This window comes from Antechinus flavipes, chromosome 2 (assembly GCF_016432865.1).
Source record: "Antechinus flavipes isolate AdamAnt ecotype Samford, QLD, Australia chromosome 2, AdamAnt_v2, whole genome shotgun sequence".
Classification (NCBI taxonomy): Eukaryota; Metazoa; Chordata; class Mammalia; order Dasyuromorphia; family Dasyuridae; genus Antechinus; species Antechinus flavipes.
The window spans coordinates 294,769,885-294,789,954 of NC_067399.1; the positions used below are offsets into that span (position 1 = coordinate 294,769,885).

At 34.2% G+C, this 20,070-nt stretch overlaps 1 protein-coding gene and 1 long non-coding RNA gene across 4 annotated transcripts in view; one reads left to right on the forward strand and one right to left on the reverse strand.

Annotated features, from left to right (window-relative positions):
- BTBD7 (BTB domain containing 7) overlaps window positions 1-10,097 on the reverse strand; it is a 70,889-nt gene extending 60,792 nt beyond the window's left edge. Inside the window, exon 1 of one of the 3 annotated variants that reach the window (XM_051977370.1) lies at window positions 9,969-10,071. The gene's annotated coding sequence lies outside the window, so the exon portion shown is untranslated. Of the gene's footprint in view, window positions 1-9,968 lie in introns of all 3 variants that reach the window. The other 2 variants (XM_051977371.1, XM_051977372.1) reach the window with 2 other exon arrangements.
- On the forward strand, window positions 1,692-18,910 carry LOC127549391 (uncharacterized). Its single transcript, XR_007950569.1, has 3 exons — window positions 1,692-1,813; window positions 2,519-2,618; window positions 14,452-18,910. It is a non-coding gene; the product is annotated as an uncharacterized LOC127549391 (long non-coding RNA).
- The last annotated feature ends 1,160 nt before the right edge of the window (window positions 18,911-20,070 follow it).

Sequence of the window (20,070 nt, forward strand, 5' to 3'; positions counted from 1 at the left end):
TTATTGTATTTTCTTTGACATACAGTTCACTCAATGAAAGTGAAGAGATTGAAATTGCTGGTTATATTTAGAGATGTAAGAGGAAAAGGTCAAGGATGACTGAAAGGTGGTGAACATGGGTGACTGAAAGGATAATGGTGCCATCAAGAGAAGTAGGGAAATTTGAGAAGGAAATAAATGAGTTCTGATTTGAATAAGCTGAGCTTTAGATCTTTATAGAACCAACAAGAGAAAATGTATAAAAGACAGTTAATGATGTGGGGCAGGAGTTCAGGAATAAAATCGGAAAAGCAGCTGGATAAGATCAAATGTTCTTGAGAGGAATTATCTGCTGAATATGCCAACAGTGAGGGAGTTGAGGGACTGATGTGTCTGATGCAGAAGATAACAAAGATATTATATCTCACAAAACTGAAAAAAGTGACCAAGGGATCACTACTGTGATCTACCAGTACCAATCTGTTAAACCTACTTTCATCTATGGAGGGGAAGATTAATCTTCTACAGTCACAAACTCTGTGACCCCCCCATCACACATTTTTATACCCAAATTCCATTTTTAAAAAATCTTTCAATGGTTTTCTATCACCTCTAGAATAAAATACAAATCCCTGAGCCTGGAACTTTTAATCTTATTTCATATGAGTAACTTTCCAAGGATTTTCTAGTCAATAAATAAACTTTAACCAATAAGCATTTGTTGAATGCCTACTCTGTCCTAGGAATTATGGTCAAGTGCTGGTGAAAAAAGACCTAAATGAATTATTATTCTCAAGGAACTTACAATCTAATGGAAAGGGCTCAACATATTCATACAAAGGATATATAAAACAGATATAATGGTAATAAAGAGAGTAACATGAAAGACTACAGCTAAGATGAGATTCCCTCTAAGTAACAATCCAGCAAACATTGCTTCCAGGAGAGGCAATGATCAATAAAATGAAAACATCAGTTCATAAAATAGCCAGAAGCCTATAGGCATTCTAGTCATGGATGAACTAGATGTCTGAAGCTAAGAAGGACCTTTGTGCCTGATCTGCCAAAATTGCAGCAAGGGGAAAGTCAGCCCCTAGTAAATGTCTGACAAAGAAGAGGGAGACAGGGAAGTTTTCTAGGAGGCCTGAAGCCAATACAATTTTTAGTAACCCAGTATAGCTGAAGCAGAGGACAAAGCCATACCCTGGAATGGAAGGTGAGAGATAAAGGGAGCCTCTACCAATGGGACTTCCAAAAGATCTAAAATTTATTCTATCTTATGTGAGGAGAAGATGGGACCAATGAGCATGATAAATCATCATGAGATAAAGCACAAAAGATGGTGAAGTGTGACCCTAGCTCTGAATCTAGTTCCGTGTGCCAGAGCAGAGTCCAGAAAAATATCAGAGACAGGCCAGGAAAGAAGCATCATCCGAAAATGAAGCAGGCCCCAGAGTACAAAATGAGAAAAAAGCTTCATTAGGCAACTAGGTCACATAGTGTATAGAATATTAGATCTTAAAATTAAGATTCCAATCCATCTTCAGATTCTTACCAATTCTATGACTCTGGGCAAGTCACTAAACCTACTTAAACACTATAAAATGGGGATAATAAAAACACCTTCCTTCCAGGTTGTTTAAAGACTCCAATGAGATGTTTGTAAAGGACTTATCACAGGGCTTGGCATAGGAAGTACTTATTAAGTGTTTGTTTTTTTTTAACTTCCTTCCATGCCACCTAAGAATTCGAAGAGAAGATTGAGTTGGCCTTGGACAGAAGAAAACTCCAAATTCAATGAAGAAATACATTAAGTTAAAAGAAAGCCCAACAGGTAAACCCAGAAGATGAGAATAATAATAAACACAAGCAGAGTCTCAGAAAGAGAATGGCGTGACTACAGGGATTCTAAGAATAGATGAAAAAAAAAACTGAATTAGAGAGATTAAGGAAAATCTGGAAGTATTATACTTTCCTTAAAATATATTGTGAAAAACATGCTCAAATAAATAGAATGGGGCAAACAATTTAGTAATTCCATGATAACAACAAGAAAAATGAAAAAGATTAAAATATTGAGAAATAGAACATATTCATTTAAGAATCAGATGCCTCCAAAACCATGATTCAAAAAAAAAAAAAATCAGGATATCAAATTTCAAAGAAATCATTTATAAAAACAAAAAAATAAAAAATAAAAAATCTGCCCATATCTATGAAAAACAGAAGCAAAGTAAAAATAGAAAGACTCCACCATAAGTCACTGTAGTAAAGTAAAATTTCAAAGTAAAATTTGAAAAAATTGAAAATGCCCAGGAACAGCAGGGATAAAATCCAGAGGTTCTAGTTCAAAGAAAAAATTGTGTAAACAGCCAGGAAAAAAAAAGAGTTCAAGTATCAAGAACCACCATCAAAATTATAGTACAAGACTAAGATTATAATACTGAAAGCATATAGAATGCCTTAGAATATACAAACAAGACAAAAGAGAAAAGAAAAAGGCTTATAACCAAGAAAGATTTATCTTGGAAAACTACAGGGAGAAAAAAACAAAGGAATTTCCAGTATTCCAGATGAGAAGAACAGAGGTGGGTAGAATCTTTGAAAGGAAACACAGGAGACAAGAGAAACCAAGAAAGGTAAATATACAAGAGCAAAAAGGCTAAATGATAATGAAATGCTTACATTTTATCTCTTTAATTTGAGGGAGAACATAAAGAGCCCCTTCAAAACTCCATTCTTCAAAGATCATAGAAGGCTTGAAATGAGGGCCTGGATATAGTTTTGTTCTATTTTGTTAGTTTTAAAAGAGGAAAGAAAAAGGAATACACTGGATAAGAACTTAACTATAATTAAGGTGCACCAGAAGACTAGTATATAAACACGGAGAAGGATTCATATTAGACTAATGATTGAGAAATTTAAAGAGGAACTGAAGTAAAAGTGAGAATAGATCTGTACCAAAAAAGTCTGGGGGGGGGGGTGTTTGGTGGTGACCATCAGACAGGGAATGGCTTAAATAACTGTGGTATATGAACTTACTTTATTGATAGATTACTTCAAAGAAATCTTTGTAGTATGATACCAATGCCAAGTTTAGTGAGCAAAATCTGGAAGAACAAGTTTTACAAGGATAAAAACACTAAGTAAAAACAATTCTGAAAGACTTGAACTCTTATAAACACAATTTTCAATGATGCCTCCAGAGGAATTAGGATTAAGAATGTAATTCACATCCTAAGAGAGAAATGATGGATTTAAAGTGCAGAAAAAAATACATCTATACAATTGTGAATTAGCTTTGCTTATTTATTTGAAGGGTTATTTCTACCAAATCCCCCTTTCAGTTTTTAGTTAGAGGGAGTTAAATAAAGGGAAGGACTAGTAATAGTGATGACCAAAAAAAAAAAAAAAAAAAAAAAAAAAAAAAAGATGACTACTGAAATACTTTTAAAAAATGTACAGGAAAACAGAAGACGTTGCCAAGACCTCACAGCTGTACATGTTAAGGCTGAGGCTCAAAACCCAACCTTGATTACAAGTTTTTGTTTTTTTCAATGATATCACATTGTGTTCTCTCTCTGTTCTTTAGATCTACTATTTTATACTGATGATTATCTCAAAAATAAATCAGGTCAATGTAATAATAACATAATTCATAATTACTTAACAAGGTTATAGTAAATACTACAAAAACCTAAAAGTACAAACATATGAAAACAGTTTCTGCTCAACTAAGTTATTTGTGTTTTTCTAACACTTCAGCAGAAGAACTGAAGAGGTAAAAGTCTTTTCTAAAAAGAGAAAATGTGCTAAATATAAGAAGCTATTACCAAATACTTCCTCTGAGTTGAGTTACTGTAAAGTTCATTCTCAGCTTGACTGTGCCATATATCATTACATATAATTCTGTTTTATGAATCATTATTTCTTATGAAATCCTTGAATCTGAGGCTATCATTTGTTCTATGTACTTAATCATATTATCATTTGTATTTTAGTCACTTATATACATATATTTTCTCCAATATAATACATCTATCAACTACTCTGTGAGTAATACATATAAAACTCAAAGAAGTCTTCTGTTTCAATGTTCTAGGAGTCAAGTCAAAGAGCACGTAAAGTTCTACACTAACTTGTCCTATATCAATTATACATAGAAATAAGCAATTTGCCCATTCGGCAATCTCTTTAGTATAAGTAACTATTTTAAAAGGATTACAGTCATGGGGTCAGAGACTGTCATTTTTCATTCTTATTATCTCCTGTGTTCAGCATAAAGTCTCACAGTAGCCACTAATTAAATATTAGATAAACAAACTCTACATGCATTTGTTGTATTTCCTATTATAAGGTAATCTTGCCATTTAGTGATGGTCTTATTCTTTACTTTTTTGTCTGGCACATAGTAGATTCTAAATAAATATTTGTCTGAAAGGTTGCTGTCAGAATCAAATGAGGGAACATATATAAAATATTTTGCAAACTATAAAGAGGTATATCACTTTAACTTACTATTAACCTGGAAAGGGACATCTTGAATTCTTGTTTTTAGCTCTTCTTTTGATATGTAAGTTTAAGTTTTTGTGTCATATCTCATCCACAAGAACTGTATGTCCTTTCTTCTCTGGGCAAAGGTTCAAAAAGAGCCTTATACATAGTAGGTACACAAATATTTGTTGGTTTGGATCTGCAAATATTTAATATAAAATGCAAATATAATTTATAATTATATCCCATTGCTTACTTTCCCTCCACTTTTCTTTACAATTCTCAGCTTTGTGAAATATTACTTCTGTTACTTCCCTTAAATGACTTGAAAAGGTTAAACTATTGCTTTGGCTGGAGGTTATTTGATAATTTCTAATACTTGGAAAAGCTCCTAGAAATTTAGGGACTGGAGAATACCTACCTATGTTTTCAATGTCTTTTCTATAATATTATTAATAATAATATCATTTATTTTCATTTGTGGGTTAATGAAAAGTTTTTAAAGGCTTTTATCAAGGCAGATAAACATTTCAAAAAACAAATTCTTAGAATGTATGTCATAATTTGCAAGTTTTCTTGTCTTAACTTTTTATATCTCATGTTCTTCACATTAAATAACAATGTTGGGCTAAAAAGATTATCTTGAAGGTATTATGATTTCTAAATGTCAATGTTTGGGAAAATTTTTAAAAATTTGAGTAAAATTTTGGTAGCTTTTTTTGAGGAGTAGGGAGATTTACTAAAATTTTGGTAAATTTACTAAAATTTTTCTTGTTTTTAAATAATAACATTTCCATTTTAGTAGTGTAAAAATGGGGGGAAAATTAAAGAAAAAATGGTAAGACTATCTAATAACTGCCTGAAAAATCATAAATCCTGGACTTTTCAACTAAAACTCTTATGTTAAATGGGTACAAAGAATTCATATGAATTTTTAACTCTCTCCTACTCTTACATTTAAGAGTAGTGTATAAGAATAGGGATTAACCAAAAAGCTGGCAGTAGGAATTTTTTTAACTAGACAAAATATAGAAGACCTAGAAAAAGCACAAACAGTTCATCTGATTTTTAATTAATCAAGAGACAACTAAGCAACTTTTGTATAGTGTTCAATTCAGGTTAAGATTTTAGATGACTTATTTTCAATCTTTTAAAATGAGTTTATTTTCTTATCCATATTAGATGTCTGTCTGTCTGTCGTTCTGGCAAAGGAATTATAGTTAAGTATCCTTTAGTACTATTTAATAAGGCCTATTCACATTTTATCTTTGTCTGGTGATGAAAAGGCATAGGCAAGCTGTGTGTACCACTAAATAACACAAAGCTAAAAAGGCATAAGTCCATGTGGGCAGGGATGAGAGTCAGGAGATACTTGTAAACTGCAATATCCATCAGCTTTGCATCATCCTTTATTCTGTTTTCTAAAGATTCTTTTCCTGCTTCTGACTTCTAATGCAAGAAAGACCATGCTCTCCTCTATCCCCAGGACTCTCTTCATCACTGAACAACTGGAACTGGTCTGAATCATCTCATTGTTGAAGAGAGCCACGTCCATGCGAATTGATCCTCATATAGTCTTCTTGTTGCTGTCTACAATGATCTCTTAGTTCTGCTCATTTCACTTCAGCATCAGTTCATGTAAGTCTCTCCAGGACTCTCTGAAATCATCCTGCTGGTTATTTCTTATAGAACAATAGTATTCCATAATATTCATATACCATAATTTATCTAGCCATTCCCCAACTGATGGTCATCCATTCAGTTTCTAGTTTCTGGCCACTACAAAAAGGGCTACCACAAACATTTTTGCACATGTGGGTCCCTTTCCCTTCTTTAAGATCTCTTTGGGATATAAGCCCAGTAGAATGTGTGCCTCTTATTCTAAGGAAAATAAATGCTCTGTGGTTAGGGGAAAAAAAGGGGGGGGGGAGGGGGAGGAGGAGAGAAATTAGGTGGTATAGTATATAGAGCACTTGCTCTGGAATCAGAAGGAATTGAGTTCAAATCAGCCTCAGACACTTGACACTTTCTGGCTGTGTGACTCTGGACAAGTCACTTAACTCCAATTGTTTCAAAAAGAAAAAAAAAGGAGGAGGGAAAAAATTAAGAACAATTCTCAAAGGGTTGAAAACTTTTGAAAATATTTTGGTTACAGTAATCTTGGAAAGGGACACAGGTAGATTCCAGCCATAAACTACTATTGACAATCCTGACAAACTCATCATACTCTTCCATAAAATGTTCCGCTTGAACTAAAGTTCTCATGTTTAATCTTAGCCATAGAAAAAACATTTTAGGGGACAATTTTAGAGTATTAATAATTTTAAAGCCAAATGAAAAATTTTATAATGTCAAAAATTCAAATGCTAAATATATGGGTCTAAGTAAATGGTAAGAAAGACAGAAGATGACAGATGAAAGAGAATGACAGAAGAGCATACAATACACAGAAGCAAACAAGCATAGTAACTTTGTTTGACAAACCCAAAGAACTCAACTATTTGAGGTAAGATTTAAATTTTCAACAAAACTAGTAGGAAACTTGGAAAATCTTCTGGCAGAAAGTTAGGTATAGCTCAACACATCACACTGTGTACCAAGATAAGCTCACAGTGAGTACATGATAAAGGATGACATAAGCAATCAGTGAAGCATGAAAGAAATTACTTATCAGATCTATAACTACAGGAAGAATTCGCGACCAAATAAAAGACAGGCAGGTTCCCTAAAACTAAAATTGATAATTTTGATTACTTAATATTAGAATTTTTGTGTGTGTGCAAACAAAGCCAAAATTAGAAGAAAAGCAGAGAACTGGGAGAAAAAAAATCTTTTACAGCAAATTTTCTGATAAAGTTTTCATCTCTCAAATATACAGAAAACCGAGCCAAATTTACAGAAATGTCATTACCTAATTGATAAATGTTCAAAGGGTATGAAAAATCTGAAATAGAATGAATGATATCAACAGTTATACAAAAAATGCTCTAAATCATTAATAATTAGAGAAATGAAAATTAAAGCAATTCTGACATTCCAGCTCATCATGCTTATCAGATTGGCTAACATGACAGTAAAGGAAAATGGCAAATGCTGGAGAGGATGTAGAATAACTGAAACACTCATGCCCTGCTAGTGGAACTGTGTACCATTCTAACTATTCTAGACAACAATTTGGAACTAGGTCCAAAAGCCTATATAACTATGCATGTATCCTTTGATGCAGTGATGCTGCTATTAGATCAAACCCGAAAGGACAAAGGGAAAGGATCCATATGTAAAAAAACAAAAAACAAAAGAAAACATTTGTAGCAGTTCTTTTTTTGGTGGCAAAAACCTGAAAATTGAGGGGATATTTGTCTAATGAAGTATGACTGAACAAGTTGTAGCATATGAACGCTGTAATACTATTTTGTTGTAAGAAAAAATGAAGGGGATGATTTCAGAAAGAAATATTAAACTGACGCAAAGTGAAGTGAGCAAAACTAAGAGAACACTGTAAACAATAACAGGAACACTATAATGATAATCAATTGTGAGACTTAGCTAATTTGATTAATACAATGCAGGATAAACAGTATGCAAAACTTATAGCAGAAAATGTTTTAAAGCAATTCCAGATAACTTTATTTTCCTTCCCAATAAATAACCTATCTGTACTCAGTATCAGATCAAATGTTAACTTAATCTTATTTTTAAATTAAAAATTAAATTAGATACTAAGAGCTCATGAGTTTTTATTATAAATGTGAGAATTAAAGTAATTCTTCAAATAAATGAATAATTTTTGCTAAAAAATATAAGGAAGCTCTTTTCTAACATATGCTAAATTTTAAAATGTGAATTCTCAACACTAACTTCCATTAGCATGTATTTACAAAATGATCCAACTTTATGTCAATAAGGTAAGGAAAAAAGTTGATTTTGTTCATTTTACTACCTATACATACTGTCATTAAGAGCTCCTTTACTTTTTAAGGACTCAAAATATAAAATACAATTGTTGTAAATATCAAAATCCTAAAAAAGTGAAGATGGTTATTTTAGGATCATAAAGGTAGAAGGGAACAATCGAGATTGTCTAGTTCAATCCCTTTATGAAGGAAGAAACAAACTGGGATTTGAAAAGTAAAATGACTTGCTCAAAGTCACACAAGTAGTAGAATTGGGTTATGAACCCACTGTTCATAGCACTATCATTTTCCCCTTACTTATAAACCTCCCACAAAATTCTTAAGTCAACTTGGATTTATTAAGTATATAAGTGCTAAGTGCTAGAGATACAAAGAAGAAAAAACCAGTTCACAAGAACTCAGATCAATGGGAAGACAGACACGCCCACAAGCAAATAGACACACACATGAACACGCTTGTGTGAGTTATAGATTGGGAGCAATCTCAGAGGCAAGTCACAAAGATAAAGAGGTGGGAAAGGCTCAGAAATACTGTATATATTCTGATCAAATCAATACTCCTCCAGTTTTTCAGATAACTAAAAACTATTTGCTTGAATATCTGGGTTTAAAAGTGGACAGATTTGAGAAAAAATTTTGTTAAGAGGAAAAACATTTTCAAATTCTAACCAACAGTAGGATTTTACTTATTTTGCATCTAAAAGCATTCTCATTCAGGAAATTAATATTATACTAGTCTTAAAGGCCAGAAACCTTATGGGACATGAATAAATTTTTTCTCATTTGTTCTTTCCCTAAATATAATGTTACTTCATTTTATTAATTTTTCTGAGGTAACATTTACTATAACAAATCCACAAAAATTTTAGTTCCTGATTTTTTCTTTGAAACTTATAAAGTGGGAGCAGCTAGGTTGCACAATGAATAGAGCACCAGTCCTGAAGTCAGGAGGACCTGAGTTCAAATTTGACTCAGACACTTAACACTTCCTAGCTGTGTGACCCTGGGCAAGTCACTTAACCCCAATTGCCACAACAACAACAACAACAACAACAACAACAACAACAACAACAACAACAACAAAAACACATAAAATGAAAAGACAAATTATAACTTGATAATGTCATTGTTAACAGCCCTTTCTATCAATTTCTAAGGTGGAAAGCTAGAACAACAGCCCTGAATGGGAACAATTACTTTTCAAGTTGCACCATATTTCCAGTATCTGTATTCTTTTGGGTATCAAATATTAACGAACTATAATCGATCTTTAAATGAATGGAAAAATATGGAATGTCACCTACATTTTTCTAGCAAAACCAATGAAGCAAAAGTTTCAAATTTGTCTGAAAAAATACCAATCTGAAAAAAGTTAGGTTTTATATGGAGGTATAATGTCAATTATTTTAAAGTTTAGTTCACTGTTTAGTTTGGAACAGGAAAAAATAAGAATATGTTACCTCTTGCAATTACAGCAAACACATGGGACAACTGAGGTAAGTACTATGGTTGAGTCAGGTAAACCACTCTCTCCTGTAGGGAAAAGGAGCTAGGGTAGACATGAGGAAAACAAATACAAACCTGAGGGCAGGGATGGATCAGGAACCAGGTCTTCTTAAAGATGCCAAAAATCTAAAAGGGCACAAACAGAAGTTGGAAGCGTGGGTCCAAAGTAGATTTCACATTACATAAGATTATGAAGCACATTTCCAAAAGCCTTGGGGGCTTTGTCTACTGAAATTCACCTTCCCTTTGTAAACTACTAATATTACCCACCAATGACCTGTTCTAATACATCACCCATTGTGCCCCATTGCTACTCTGGTAAGCTTCTAAGTTTGGATATTTCCATATTGTTCCCCAGAATGCTGGGATTTGGGGGAATATCATTAATGGAAAGTTCTTTCAGTTGAGGACTTCACCTTCCCAATCTGAGGGTATTCACTAAGTATTCCCCATTTCTCCCTCATTTCGTGTCACTCAGATATCATTCTTTCTCCTATCTCTTTCACTTCAGTTTCAGTGAAGAAGAGGCTTTCTTCTTGCCAAAATCAACTTGTCTCCAGGAAGTTATTGATCCCATCCTTACTATCTTCTCTAGTAGACTAGTTCATGGATCATTTCTACTTTCTCTTCTATCTTTAAGTTCTCCCTAACTATGGCTCCTTCCCTGATGTCCACAATTCTCATACTTCTCTTATCCTTAATAAATTCTCATTTGATCTACTAGGCTAAGTGGCATATTAGATAGAAAAATACACTTTCCTGAGAAAGTGGTATATATTTAGTGCATTCATTTTAATTCTTACCCTCTTCTAACTCCCATGTAATATAGTTTTCAATTTTATCATTTTGCTTTTTCTAAAGCTAGCAATGATTTCTTTCTCAAGTGCCAAACCCAACAGCCTCTTTTTAATCCTCATTCTTCTTGACATCACTGCACCATGATGACTGTCACTTTCTCCTATTGAATACTATCTCTCTCCTGAGTGTTGGTGATGCTGTTCATTCCTAGTTCTTTTTCTACCTAATAGCTCTTCTCATCTTTGCTGTGCCTTAGGCATGTTATTTTCACTGATGAGAGTGTTCCAAGGTTCCAATCTGGGTCCTCATTTTTGCTTCTTCTATTCTATCTTGGTGATTTCACCAGTTCCAATGGATTCAATCATCTATATATGCAAATAATTCCTAGATGTAAATACTCAGCCCTATTTTCTTTCCCGACCTCCAGTCCTGCCTTTTGCATCTGCCAGTAGCTACCTTGAAATTAATATAATCAAAACAAAACCCATTATCTGCACTTTACTTCTCCCTATTCAAACTATTCCTCTTCCCAACTTCCTCATTACTATACTACTACCACTATCCACATTACTCAGGTCACTTGTCATCTTCAACTCTTCATTCTACTATTATCAGTTATCAAATATTACAATTTCTTTTTCTATAACATCACGCTTATATATCCCTTTTCTTCACTTGTGAAAACCTTGACTCTCATTTGGGCCTTCCTGCTTAGACAAGTCTTCTAATTAATCTTTCTAAGTGATCTTTCACATAATACCAAACTGATTATTCAAAAGCATAGATCAGATTACCTCAATCCCCAGTCAAACCTCAGTGGCTCTTTTGCTTTGGGGATTAAATATAACACCTCAGTATAGTTTTTAAAGATCTTCATAAGCTGACCTCTCATATACCTTTTTAGCCTTCTTATACTTTATTCTCCTCCATGTACTCTGATTCAGCACTCTGTAATTTTGTACTTGCTATCTCCTGAACCTTGAATGATTTACCACCACACCTCCAACTCAAGTTTCCCTGGCTTCCTTCAAGATTTGGCACAAATTCCATCTTTTTTTCAGAAGGTCTTTACCAGGCCTTCCAGTTACTAAAACCTTCACTTTCAGATGTACTTCTACAACACAGAATATAGCAGGTATGTACTTAGTTATTTACATTTTATTTCCTCCATTAAAATATTAACTCCTAGAAATCAGGATTGGTTTTTTTCCCTTTTGTATCTGTAATACTCAGCACAGTGCCTGGCATATTATACAGGCTTAATAAATGCTTGTTGACTTCATAAATAGCATTTATTAAGGGGGGGAAGGCTAAGTGGCATATTAGAAAAATCGGACTCAAAGGCAGAAGTCAATATTTATTAAGCATCTATTATGATAGGCAATGTATGAAAATCTGGTTATACAAAAAGACAAAAAATAGTTCCTGTCCTCAAGGAGCTCACAATGTTATGAGGGAGACAAAATGCAAATAACAATGTGACTGAAATTGAAGGTCATAAACAGAAGGAAGGCACTAGCACTAAGGAGGGGATTCTTGCAGAAGGTGAAGATAAGGCAGAGAAATCTGATATGAGAGAAGTCAGTAAAAATGGCGAGTGTGAGAAACTGCAAAGAGGCCAGTTTCACTGAATATGCATCAAAGAGTATGGTGTAAGAATGGAAGGCAAAAAGAACTCAGGTCATGAAAAGCTTTTTGAAAGACAGAGGGTTTTATCCTTAATCCTGGAAGTAATAAGGAGGTGCTGCAATTTACTAAACTTGGGAGGGGTGTGTGTGTGTCTGTGTGTGTGTGTGAGAGAATTTGACAAATGAGGAGAGAGTGCAACAGGGAGAGACTTTAAACAAGGAAGTTACAATAGTGCAAATGTGAAGTGATGACTGCCCCAGAGCGGAGGGTCATTTCAGAGAAGGCACAGGTATAAGAAATATTGTGAAGGTAGAATCAAAACTTGGCAAGTGACTGGAATGAGAGTGATGAATTGAAGATGATGATCAGATTGACAGCTTAGGTGACTAAGACCTGGGTTCTGTGTGGTCTGATACATACTTACTGGGCAAGTCATTTGAACTCGCAGTACTTTTATGGCAATTTTCTAATACTGTAATTTAGTGACAAGATCTATTAGCAGAGGGAGTTTCCTATTTGCACAAATGTAAGTATATATAAATATACACCAAATAAATGCAAGGTCGTTGGTTCTTTAGGAAGGAATCTGAGCAGCTAGAAGAAACAAGAAAAGCTTCATGTAGAAAGGATATCTTGAGCTAGGTCTAAAAGGAAATCAAGCGTTCCTAGAAATGAAGGTAAAGAGACAGTGCAAATCAAACATGAATTACAAAGGAATAAGGAGAGGAAATGAGAGTGTGTAGATCAAGTGGGACAATATGGCTGTACTGAAGCCTGAAAGGATAAAAAGAGCTAGGGTGTGAAAGGCTTCAAATGAAAAACAAACAAACAAAAAAAGATTGTATTTGATTCTAGAGGTAGCAGGGAGCCACTAGAATTGACTAGGGAGATACAGGAGGTAGGGTTAACATTAGCCACTCTTACTTCAGGCTTGATACTGGGGGGAAAGTCATCAACCATTTAACAAGAGGATAACTGCTGTAACACAACAAGACAACATACTTAACTTCTCTGGACTTAGTATCCCTTATCTGTATTTGAAATCATATCTATTTATCTATCTATCTATCTATCTTCATTATCAGAATAAAGATAATGAAGGACATAGTTATTCACGATCTTTGGAAATCTACTAACTTGAAAGAATCCTAATTGCACACAGATGAGATCTTTTTACATTTTAAAGTGATTAGGAAGCTGCTTTGAGGAAGTTGTGGCCTATCAGTTATTGGGGACAGCTTTGTCTCCTTTAAGGGAAAGCTAATCCTTGTCCAAAGATTAACCTAAACCTAACCCATGTTTGGGTAGGAGAGGAATGGGCAGAAAAGCTATATTGGTGAATCATTGGTAAATAAAAGTCCTCTCACAGAAAATAAAGGAAGGTAAATTAAGTGATTTACTTCTCATAGTTAAGCCACACCAAAATAACAAGATGTGAATGTACTATATATTTTAGATGTTAAGCTTTTATTTGCCATAATTTTTCTCAATCTTTTTTTTCTTTTCATTATTCTTCTGGTAATATAGAAGATTACATTTTAACGTATTTTTTTTCTTTAATCCCCAGCAATTTCTCCTTCTTGATGAATTGGGGGAAAATCTTTCCCCATTTTTCCACAATTGTGATAAATAACAACTTTGAGTTAAAGCCCCCCCCCCAAATGTTCAGCTATAGGTACTGAAATTATTTAATTTAAATGGAAGCAGCTATTAAGCAAGTTTAGTTATCTGTCTTGACACTTAATGAAATTCTACACTATCTAAATTATAGATTTAGTGCTACACTAAGTACAAAATAATACCAAAATTTATTTGGAAGAATAAAAGATCTGGTGGTTTCATATCCCGTAGTCCACTAAACCCCCATCAAAGAAGTCCAAGTATATATTTCAGGGTACATGTGAAATTAGATAGAGAAAACAAATTATATCTTTATTTTCATTAACTTCTACTTGAAATTTAGCATTTTTTTCAATTATGAATGTATAACAAACATTATTTTGAGAAAGATCCATGGGCTTTTTTTTTTTTTAATTAATTTACCAGGGTGCACATGACACATACACAAATATTAAGAAATTCCAGTCTAGAATTGCAAGAGAAATAATGAAAAAAAAATTTTTTTTTACAGGAATAAAGAGGAAGGCAGAAGAACATGATTAGATTTTAAATTATAAAGCAACAGTCACTGAAGCTATTTGGTACTTGTTTAAAAAAAAACAGAAATGTAGATCTGTGGAACAGACAAAAGTAGCATGATGTAGAAATAATGCAACAGAGCAGCCCAATGTTTGATGAATCCAAAAAATACAAATTCCTTATATGTGATTAGAACTTTGGAAAAAACTAGAATGAAGTTTAGCAGAAACTGGCTTTATAGTATTGTATTCAATTCTCTACAATAACCTTTAAATGAATAAATAATCTAAAATTAAAAGCTAAACCTTGTTCCCTTCCTCACAACAGAGGATGGGAGGAGTTCATTTTCATCACTATTGGAGAAAATTCTTTAAAAAAAGGATGGAGTTTATCATAAAAGACAAAGCAGTCCATTTTGAGTATATAAAATTTAAAAGCTTTTGCAAAAACCAGGAAAGTGATTGTCGGACTGTACAAAGAATCTCTGCATCAAATATTTCTTTATATGTCTGATACTTAAGATCTTTGTGATATTGTAACATATATATATAAGGCCAAGAAACATTCCCCAACAAATTAAAATATGATTTTTAAAAATTCTAATTTTTTGTATTTGATTTAACATTTTCTCCCTGTTACATTCAAAACGATTTTTTTTACATTTGTTTTTAACATTTTTGAGTTCTAGGTTCTCTCCCCTTATCTTCATCCACAATTAAGAAACCACATGTGAAGTATGGAAACCACATTTCCATAAAAGTCAAGTTATGAAAGAAAATATAAACCTCCTATCCTAATGAAAATAAAAATCCTCAAGAAAAATTAAGTTAAAAAAAGAGAGAGATGGAAAGAGACTTCAATGGATAGAATTTTTCATCATAAATCTTTCAGAGAGTCATGGATGATTGTACTACTTAGAATCACCCCAGAAGATTGTCATTACTTTGTACATAATACATTGCACTTTGCTTAAATTCATGGAGGACTTTCCAAGTTGTTGTTGTTGTTGTTTTTTTTTTTTTTTGAGAACATCCTGCTCATTTCCTATAGAACAATAATATTCCAAAACAAACATATGCTACAGTTTAATGACCATCAATAGGCATCTCCTCAATTTCCAATTTTTTTTTTCCTCGAGAGCTGTCATAAATATTTTTTATACATATGGGTCATTTTCCTTTTTTTTTTGGTGGGTGAATCTCTTTTGGTATTCATGTCTAGTGGTAGTGATGTTTGGTCAAGAAACATGCATGAATTTAAAGCCCTTTGGACACAAATCATAAAAAGAAAAGAAATTTCAAAAAGCTACCATCTATCAACGTTGTATTCAAGACAATAGTCTACACTGAGAGAAATGCAAATTTTATCTTTCAAAATAAAATTTTATTTTTTCCAATTAATAATTTTTTTCTTCCATTCTCCCACTGGGGGGGAAAAAAAAGTAAAACACTTGTAACAAAATGAATAATCAAGTAAAACAAATTCTCACAATGTACTTCCCATTCCACATAGCGACTCTGGCATCTCTTTTAGGAGGAGGGTAGCATGTTTCACATTAGCCTGCAGGAATCATGGTTGGACATTTCAGTGATCAAAGTTGGTAAGCCTTTCAAAGTTTTTTGTCTTCACAATATTATTGTACTAGTCTTTTGTCTGCACAATGTTGTCATGGCATCAATCATTCTCTTGATTTTGCCTACTTCACTCTGCATTGATTTACACATATCTCCCCAGGTTTCTGAAACCATTCCTTTTGCCATTTCTTATGGCACAAATGTATTCTATTATACTTTTGTCATAATTTGTTCAGCTATTCCCTAAATGACGGGTGCCAGTTTCCAGATACAACAAAAAGAGCTGCTATAAATATTTTTGTACACATGGGTCCTTTTTTTCTTTTCTTCAATCTCTTTTAGGTTTAGTGGCATCACTGGGTCAAAAAATATGTGAAGTTTAGTAATATTTTGCATAGTTTCTAAATTGCTTTCCAGAACGGCTGGACATATTCAAAGTTCCAATAAAAGTTCATTTATGTGCTTGTCTTACCACAGATTCCTCAATATGTCATTTTCCTTTTTTGTCAATTTTGCCAATTTCATGAGTGTAAGTTTGAAGAAATTCATCAATAAAGGACAGAAATGGTCAATGTTAAGAGTTGCTATGGGAAGACTGATTCTTCAGTGGCTCTGTGAATTGGTCTAATCATTCTAGAAAATAATTTGTAATTATAAAAGAAAAGTCACTAGACTGTTCATATGTTCTAACCCAGCAATCTCACTCCTGAACAGTTAAAAGAGATCAAAGATTCCACATATTTTAAATATTAATAGCAGCATTATTTGCAGGAGCAGTCAAAAACTAGAAAGTGGTCGTTATCAAATAGAAAATAGCTGAACCATTTGCACAATATAAATTAAATATAGTGTTCAGTAAGAAATGATGAACATGAATTCACAGAAATACAAGACATATGTTGATACAAAGTCAAATAAACATAATATTATAACCATAAAAAGAGATTAAAAGGCTGATGAACTTTGATTTAACTGTAAGAACCAATCTTGATTTCAGACACATAAGGAGGCAAAAGACAGACCCTGCTCTCGAGTAGCTTAGAATCTATTCGAAGAAATAATATGCAAATATATTCAAAGCAAACTATATACAAGATAAATTGGAAATAATGAACAGAGAAAAGGCACTAGAATTAAGAGAATTTAGGGAAAGCTTCTAGCAAAAGATGGGATTTTAGGTGGAAATTGAAGACAGGAAGGTAAATAGTCAGAGTATAGGAAAAACAGCATTTTAAGCATGGAGGAGTATCAGAAAGAATGCTGGGCTTAGAGATCGAGAATCTCGTTTGTCAAGAAGGCCAGTTTCACTAGATTAAAGAGTATGTGTCTAGGAAGAAGATGTAAAAAGACTGGAAAGATGGGAGAGGTTGAGGTCATGAAGAGATTTAAATGCCAAACAATATTTTGTATTTGCTCCTGGAGTTTATTGAAGGGAGGGAGGGAAGAAGAATGGTGACATGATTGTACTTGCACTTTGGTGACTGAATGAAGGATGGAGCTGGATGGGTAGAGACTTGAGACAAATAGATCCAATAGCAAGGCAATTACAATAGTCCAGATAGGAGTGCTGAGATCTGCATTAGAGAGATGGCAATGTCAGAAGAGAGAAAGAGACACCAGAGAGGTTGCAAAGGGGAACCAGACAAGTCTTAACAGCAAACTGGATATGGGAGGGGGAGGGGAAGAGTCTGGGATGACACCTGCATTGCAATCCTGAGGACATTGGAAGGATGGTATGGTCCTCTACAATAAATAGGGAAAGTAGGGGAAGGAAACAGTGTGTGGGGAAAAATAATGAGTTCTGTTTTTGGGCTTACTGAGTTTAAGATTCTTTTGGATATATAGCATAAGATGTCTGAAAGGCAGTTGGAAATGTGAAACTAGAGGTTAGCAAAGAAAATGGACAGGATCCATACGAGTTGAAAAAAATCAACACATGAAGCAGTATAGAGGAAGAAAAGAAAAGGTCTCAGGATTGAACCCTGAAAGGACATCTCTGGTTAAAGGGTGTGATCTGGATCCAGGCAAAGATAAAGAAATAAGGGTGAGAGAGGTTTAAAAAAAAAAACCGGGAGAAAGTGGGGTTCCTAAAACTTAGAGAAGAGAGTAAAAAGGAAGAGAGGATAATCAACAGTGTCAAAAGCTGCAGAGAAGTCAAGAAAAATGAGAATTGAGAAGAGACCAGAAGATTTGTCAATTAAGAAATCATCAGTAATTTTGAAGAGAACAATTTCAGCATAAATAAATAAATGATAAAGTTGGAAGTTGGATTTTAAAGGATTAAGAAGAGTGGGAAAAGAGAAAATGGAAGCAATTATTATAGATGATGTTTTTGAGGAGTTTAGTTACAAAGGGCAGAAGTGATACAGTACAGTATCCCTTCTAATGAAGGGATAGAAAATTCAAGTGAGGGTTGGAGGACTGGGAAGATGTGAGCACATTTGTAGGCTGTAGGGAAAAAGCTTGGAAATAAGTGAAAGAAAAGAAATGACAAAGGGACAATCCATTGAAAGAGATTGGGTGGAGTGGGTTCACTTGATATGAAATAAGGCCACCTCATCATGTGAGAAGGATAAAGGAGGATAGAGTGGCAGAAGGCACCTGAATGACAAAAAAACAAGGAAAAGGAGAACAAAAGCAAGCTTATAGTGAATAGTCTTAATTTTTTCTGCAAAATACAAGGCAGTGTTATTAGATGAGAAGGTAAGGAGGAAGGAGACCTATGGGAGATTTGAGGAGAGATGAAAAGTTTTAGAAGAGCTGCTATGGAGAGTAGTATAGTGAACTGATAAGGGAGGGACAGAAGGATTGCCAAGCAGCAGTAGGCTCAGTTAAGATTGTATAATATAAATCTGTAGTGAACCTAGTCAGAATGATCCCATGATCCCTCCCCTGCTCCTGCCCCCAACTCCCTTCATTTTTGTGTGTAGTTGGGGTGGAATGGAAGAGTAGCTCATGAGAAAAGAATAGATTGAGAACTGAGTGGTTAGGGTATTTGAGGGAAAATCAATATGTATGTTGTCTCCTAGTCTCCTAATATGTGGAAAAGAGTTAGAGAGAAAAGCAAAATTATAAGCCAATGAGGAAGGAAGGGGAATGACCTCAGTGTCTATAGACAACAGAATTTTGTTTGGTTGGTAGATATGAATAACATAACCTTCAAAGGAAAAGATGTTACTGATTGAAACTAGGGGGAGAATCTGGAAATGGCAATAGGAAATCTAACTTCTCTGCCTCAACCAGTGAGTCAAGGAAAATGAGTTAAAGTACAATACTGAAAAGGCTGTGTCATCTGGGAAGAATCAGGTTTCTATTAAGTGTTTGCAGATGGAAGGAGTGGGAGAGAATAATTAAGATGAAGGAAGTTTATTGCCTATGGAACAGGCACTCTAGAATGCACAGTGAAAGAGCTGGGTGGTGTTTGGTGTGAGATAGACTAGGGGGACAAGAATGAGAAACTGTGTGATGGAATGGAGTTTGGATGATGATCTATAGGAACTTAAGAGACATTGGGAGTGGGGCAGCTAGATGGCACAATGGATAGAGCACCAGTCCTGAAGTCAGGAGGATCTGAGTACAAATCTGATTTCAGATACTTAATTTTTAGCTGTGTGACCTTGGGCAAGTCACTTAACACCAATTGCCTCAGGGAAAAACACACACACACACACACACACACGTATGCATGAGAAGATCATGACCAGATATGGGAATGTTCATCACAGAATGTGTGCCACTCTTTCCAATGAAGGCTGAGGATCACACTGGAAGCAAACATAAAATGAGAGGAAAATAGATAGGAAACTGCTTCCCAACTCCTTCTCCCTTCAGAGATTGGAGATTAGGTAGAAAAAGGGCACAGTGGGAGATGGAAATTGAACCTGTATATCAGGAGAATTCCGGTTCCCAACCAACTTTCCTCTTCCTCTTCCCTCAAAGGACAGCTGTATTAGGAAATGAGAGGACTAAAGTAAAAAAGTGGGTTACTCCTCTTTGTTTACCACACCCCAATGGGAAAATTAGGCTGGCAACAAGAC